Source organism: Mustela lutreola, chromosome 1 (assembly GCF_030435805.1).
Source record: "Mustela lutreola isolate mMusLut2 chromosome 1, mMusLut2.pri, whole genome shotgun sequence".
NCBI lineage: Eukaryota > Metazoa > Chordata > Mammalia > Carnivora > Mustelidae > Mustela > Mustela lutreola.
In genome coordinates this window covers 264,190,073-264,196,784 of record NC_081290.1, presented here as the reverse complement: position 1 = coordinate 264,196,784, position 6,712 = coordinate 264,190,073, and the positions used below count along the sequence as shown (strand labels likewise).

General features: G+C 40.9%; 1 pseudogene; it reads left to right on the top strand.

The window, feature by feature from the left end:
• The first annotated feature begins 234 nt into the window (after nucleotides 1-234).
• On the top strand, nucleotides 235-6,085 carry LOC131839135 (frataxin, mitochondrial-like; annotated as a pseudogene).
• Nucleotides 6,086-6,712: the final 627 nt, after the last annotated feature.

Genomic DNA, 6,712 nt, shown 5'->3' with positions numbered 1-6,712 from the left:
TACTACTCCTATATCTTTATCAGTACACCCAACATACAAGCCAGCACCTGTGAATCAGATCAAAGTGAAAGGAATTTAGTGTTAAGTGGCAAAGTCTAGGTTTAAGGGAAGGAGAATTCAATGATCAAAATACACACAACCACAGCAACTCCTACTATTTATGGAGTACTTTTTATGGATTTGATACTGTGCCCAATTTGAATGGCTCAGCTAAGCAACACTTTTTCCCAAGTGATGCCTGGGCCAAGCTTATGCCTTCTTGAGTGGGACTTCAGCTTTTCTGGTAGTTCTGAACAGAAAAATAATGTCATCAGTGTATTTATCAGCCAGTTGTGTGGCGGTAGCAGGTGCTTTGGAAAGAAGGGGAAATCCTTTGAGGGTGTGCGACAGAGCCTCTCCAGAAAACACCTGCCTTGTCTGATGACGGTTGCCACCGAAGTTGATCAAATTAGAAAACAGGCATGTAATGAACAAGCTACCGGCAGGACCCCGATGACCTGATTAACCAGCCATAGGCTTATTCCTTATCAGAAAGCGCCCTTGCCCTCCTCCTCCTCCAGTTTTATATTCCAGGCATGCTAACTGGCTATCATTCTAATTGCACACCTGTGGTGTTTCACACCTCTGTGCCCTGGGCCATGCTGCTTCCGCACCCTTGCAGATCTTTCCGTCATCCTCTTATCTGTCATTCCGCTAGTCACAGACCCGCCACATTGGCTCTTCCATGGGTAAATTCTCCAAGACTTTGCAACAGCCCCTCCAGGGTCCTGGTATTCTCAAAGCATTCTCAGATTTCTCTGAGTGGTTCTATTTCCAGACAATGACCACATGTATCGAGAAGATCCATTCACTTATCTGTTCCTCTCTTAAAGGAGAACTGCCCGTAAATAAAATAATACAGAAGTAAATAAAGTAAAAATAATAAAGTTTATCACTTTCTATTTCACTAATTACATGCAAGAAATAATATGTAACAACATTAAAATGCTCTTGAAGTATAATATAATTAAAATAAAGTAATAATACTTATGCAGTGGAGAGGTATTGCTCGGGAGATCCTTGACAGGGAAGCCATAAGGTCAGTATGGGCGTTACCTCCTGTCTTCATCAGCTAATTTCCTTAGCTTATTTGCAAACAATGGCAAAAAAACATTCTTATAAGAATGCTTAAAAGAAATTAATGTTATACCTCCCAACACAAAGAAATTTGGGTTAAATTAAAAAGTGAAGATTTAAATAATCTTTTGAGGGGTGCCTGGCTGGCTCAGTCAGGGAAACGTGTAACTCTTGATTTTGGGGTTGCAGGTTTGAGTCCCGTCTTGGGTGTAGGGATTACTTAAAATAAATAAAAAATAATAATAATAGAAATAGGGATGCCTGGGTGGCTCAGTCAGCTAAGCATCTGCCTTCACCTCAGATCATTTTCGTAGGGTCCTGGGATTGAGTCCCACATCGGGGTCCTTGCTCAGCAGGGTGCCTGCTTCCCTTTCTGCCTGCCCGTCCCCCTGCTTGTGCTCTCTCTCTCTGCCAAATAAATAATCTTAATAATAATAATAATAATCCTTTGAGTTAAAAAACAGGTATTCTTTTTGAAATGTGATTGTTAGGTTAATTATTTTTACCCTATTTATTTAATTAATGGACTTTTGTTTTTTCACATAAATCTCTCACACTTGTTAGCTATCTATTCCATAGGAGATAGTAAACCTTTTTTTTTTATCAATGCATAAACAAGTTCTGTTTGTCAACTTACAAAGTGCATCTGGTTAGCATCCTAGAAACAGCTTAGTCTGTTGACACAAAGATGGCAAATCTTCAGCTCGTACTTATTTCATATACACCATAATATCTTACAGTGCTTTATGATTTACAATTACCTGCATACACATTATCTAATTTGAGCCTCACAGTAATTCTACCTGGTAAATATTCCCCATTTTGCAGATGGGGAAATGAAAACAAGTCACACATGTGGACTCCAACTCGACTTCTTACTCTAATTCCAATGGGCTACAGCTAGCCCAACCTTAATAATATATGTAATAAACTCATTTACAGTGCATATTATAGTACAGGATTTTAAGTACACACACATAATTCATGATTTGTGGTTGCTTTTCATTTATATACAATAGTAACATTCACACATTCGATGAATATGTACAAAAATCACTGAAGACAATGAAACAAATTCATGTCTTGGGAAGGTTGAAGAAAATCAACAAAGACAGTAATACGCAGAATTTTAACTAACAATTTATCTTTCATCTCTCTGGTTACATTCAATAACCTGGAAGTTATACCAGTATTTACCTACTTATTAAATTTCACTTTAAAAAAAAAACTGTTGGAATAATTTAGCTTGTTTGATTTTAGTTTATTTACTAATAAATTCATTTAGCAGGTTAAACCATATGGAATTGCCAGCATTCTAGTATTTTTTACCTAGAAAAAACAGTAATTTCAGACGGTTCAATTTCATGTTTGTATAAAGTAGGATAGAACAGCAATATTTTCTGTCTCTCCAGTCAGCAAACAGATGACATCAAATTTGATGAGAGGCCATCCAGCCTAAGACAGACTGGCAATTTCCTGAAATAGTCAGCATGCTATGAGTAATAAATCACACATTTAGCATTATTTAATGCACTCTGAAGGAAAATTTCTGAGCTTTTTTGGCCTGGCTTACCTCCATGTACCACCATAGGAACATGGGTATCATGACAGAGAGAGAACCACAAGGCTGTCAAATCGGTTGCAAAAATAGCAATATTTGGGGAGTATTTCCAATTATATCAGTCAATGGCAGCTGACTCAATAAATTGTTTTCACCTTTGTGTGTATTTTATAATGTCTTCAAAGAATATAAAAATAATGCTTAAGGAAATTGTTTGGATCCATTGGGTTGAGATCCAGGCATGCACTTTTATAAACGTCTTAAGTTATTTTGATACATGCCATAGGTTAGAAGCCACAGCAATAAATGCCAATTGAAAAAGATAAATGCTGAAAATAATTCATTCACACAGGCACCCCCAGTCTGCTATTGTCTGTAAATATAATTTATGTGGAAAGCTGAAGAGCGACCTGTCGGCACACATTGGAAGATCCTTGTTAGAGGGCAATATTCAGATAAAAGCAGAAAATACCAGTGTATTACAAAGCTATTTTTACATATCCAGATCCATAGTATTCTAAGCCAGAAGCTGCAGCTGGGAGACAAGAAAGCACTCACTGCCACTCACTTCCATTCAGAATGGACCATCTCTAATATAACCCAGTCTGTATCTCTGCTGAGGTCAATGACACTATATCATCCTTCTTGAGTTATTTAGTTAGGATGCTATAACCAACTACCACAAATCAGTGGCTTAAAGCAATACAAACTTATCCTTTTATAGTTCCAGTTAGATGTCAAAAATCAAACTGTTGGCAGGGCTGTATCCCCTCCAAAGCTTCCGAAGTAAATCTGTTTCCTTACTTCTTCAAGCTTCTAGAGCTGCATTCCCTGTATTCCTTGGCTTAGGACCCCTTCCTCCACCTGGGAAGCCAGAAGTGCAGTCACATACACACCTGTCTCTTCATCTCTTCTGTAGTCAAAGTAGTCAAATCTGCAGGTCTCTTATAAGAATAGATCTCAGTTAGTGCCCCCCCCCCAGATAATTCAGGATAATCTCATCTGAGAGTTTTTAACTTAATCACATATGAGAAGTCCCTTTTGTTCACAGATTCCGGGGATTAGGTCCTGGATATCTGTGGTATCTATGGAAAGACAGATGTTATGGATATCTATACAGTCTACCTCACTTCTCAACACAACTTTCCAGCAACCACTGATAATAGATGGAGTCTGGCTGGTGCTATGAAACCTCATTTCCTGAGATGAAGTCTCTTTGGATTCTGAGTATGCAATTTTAGAATTCTAAATTCTCTCATCCAAAATCCTCATTTTACAGACTGTAAAACTGAAATCTCCCAGGGGCTTGCATAAGATGTCTTGGATGGCAGATCTTCCTGGTGGCAAAGATATGACTAGAGCCCATGCTTCCTAACAGTGACACCAATGTTCAGTCTGTCATCATCCAATGACCTGATAAACGGGTACTTGAAAGGTAGCAGGATGTGGAGAGCTCGATTCACTGTGATGAGCTTGCTCTCTGCCAAGCCCTGAGAGAGGGAAAGGGCTCCTGTTGCTTGCTCCAGGCCTCCATGAAAATCCTGGTATCCTGAAATGGGTAAGGCTTTGCACAGGATTTAGAAAAGCCAATCAATTCTAGGTTGCTCTAGTAGGGAGTAAGCTTAAAGTCACAAAAGATATCTATTTGTAGTTTTCTTATAAACTTATGTTAACTGTTTTCCATATGCATCTTTGAAGAATGATTTGCTACAGCACAAAGAGGTAAGAGAGAGAGGAAGAGAGGTTTCCTTAGGTGGACAACAACGAGGCCTATCTAGACAACTTTTTCTTCCTCTTGAAAAATACAGGGCAACATTTGTGATATGGTGGGGATTGACTCTGGAAGCTGTCTGCAGAATTTGCCCATCCAGTAGGATATGACCATGACATGGACACTGACAGCCTGGTATGGAATTTATGCCTCTTATATTAACTAGGTTAACAGATACCTCCCTGATAATAGCTTAACCCATAAGAATACGAACGACATGCTTATCTGACAAGACCTCTGGAGGCAGAAATCCCAGGGTTGATTCCAGATTGAGTGATAGCATTAAGGCCCCCAAACTTTCCATGTGTTAGCACCACCATCCTCAGCATGCAGGTGTCTATCTGCAGACCGACTACCTCACGGACCCCACATTGCTGCCACAGACTCAGTCATTGAGTCTTTTGGTTTTTTTTTAGAACTTTTTTTTTCTTAAGATTTTTATTTATTTATTTGACAGACAGAGATCACAAGTAAGCAGAGAGGCAGGCAGAGATAGAGAGAGAGGAGGAGGAAGCAGGCTCCCCGCTGAGTAGAGAGCCCAATGTGGGGCTCGATCCCAGGACCCTGAGACCATGACCTGAGCCGAAAGCAGAGGCTTTAGCCCACTGAGCCACCTAGGTGCCCCTCAGTCATTGAGTCTTAACACAACAGCACCCAGAGCAGGAATGTGGTTGGGTAAGGAATCCAGAGAATGACGTATATTCTTGTGTCTCTTTTCTCTCAGGGAAGAAAAACTTCCCTAGAAGTCGCCAACAGACTTCTCCTGACATCCTAGTGGCCCTAAGTAGGTGAAAAGCTTTCTGAAGATCATTCACTCATATGGGCGAACTAAATTGCTATGACTGCCTAGAGCAACTATTTCATCCCTGTGCCTAAGCCCACTAGCACATAAAGAGCCAAAAAGGGTTTCTGTAATGAAAAGAAAACCAGGAAATATTGTTGGTCAGGCCAAAATAAAGTGCCTGCTGCCACATACGTGGACAGGCCACACAGAGCTGTTTTCTTACACATTCAGTATGTATTACAGAACTCTGTGCAGTCCCTGGAGTCCGAGGGTGGTATAGGTGCACACTGCCCCGCCCGGCACCTCCTGGGCTCAGCCCTGACCCTCGCTGGGGCCCCGGGGGCGAGGAGGGAACACCCAGCCCTAGGGTCACCGCTGGTGCCCGTGAGTTGGGACCCAGCCACACTCCTCCAAGCCTCCACCACCTCAACCAGAAGGTGAATGTCCGAAAGCAGGGTGTTTGATGACTCTGAGGACAGTGGGAACTTTGGGCGAGCCTGACAGTCTAGATGAGACCACCTATGAAAGCTGGCAGAGAAGACACCAGACTCCCTAGCAGAGTTTGTTGAAGACCTCGCAGACAAACCTTACTCATTCTAAGTCTATGATGTCTCGTGTGGGAGTGGTGTTTTAACAGTTATGCTAGGTGGAGATCTAGGAAGCTATGTGATCAACATGCAGACCCCAAACAAGCAAATCTGGTTGTCTTCACACTGCAGTGGGCCCAAGGCCTATGACTGGACTAGGAAGAACTGGGTGTTCCCTCCACGGGGTGCTGGCCACAGGGCTAACAAAGGCCTTACAAGCCAGATTAGACCTATCTTCTCTGGCCTATTCTGAAAAAGGCACTTGATGCCCCACCCAATTCCAAAGACAATAGAAGCTCTAAAGTCAAGACCCCAGATTCATTCTGCAGCTGAGTATCTGGTTTTTTCTATTCCTACTTGAAAATACAACTGCATGGACTGTAACAGCTTTGAAAAAATGTGTTGCTTCCTACCCTCCCCCAAGTTCAAGTTTTTAATTTCCATAGTTTTAGATTTATTGTCTGATTTCCTTCCTCACGGGTCATCCCTTCTCTTTTATAATGCCCATATACTCATACATTTCTATATAACCTTACAACAAAGAAAAATAAGAAGGAAATATTCCAGGAGGAGAAGTGCCTTGATTTCACTATTCTTTGAAGGGCTTAACTGCATAAAACCACAGTTAAAAGTGCCTGGCTGACCTCCCCTTTCTGTTTCCAAATGTAACTCATTAAAGAGTTGCCTATATATGTTAAAAAAAAAAAAAAAAAAAGAAAAAATCTATGGGCATGGAGGAAGCCACTATAAGGTCTAAAAGACCTACAATATGGTATGATAAAACCTAATTATTAGGGTTAACGCATGCCCTGGTTGGCCTGGGACAGTTCCAGTATAACCTGTTGCCCTCTGTAAGTATGAATTTTATCCAGTTTTACTTTCAAAAATGTTCT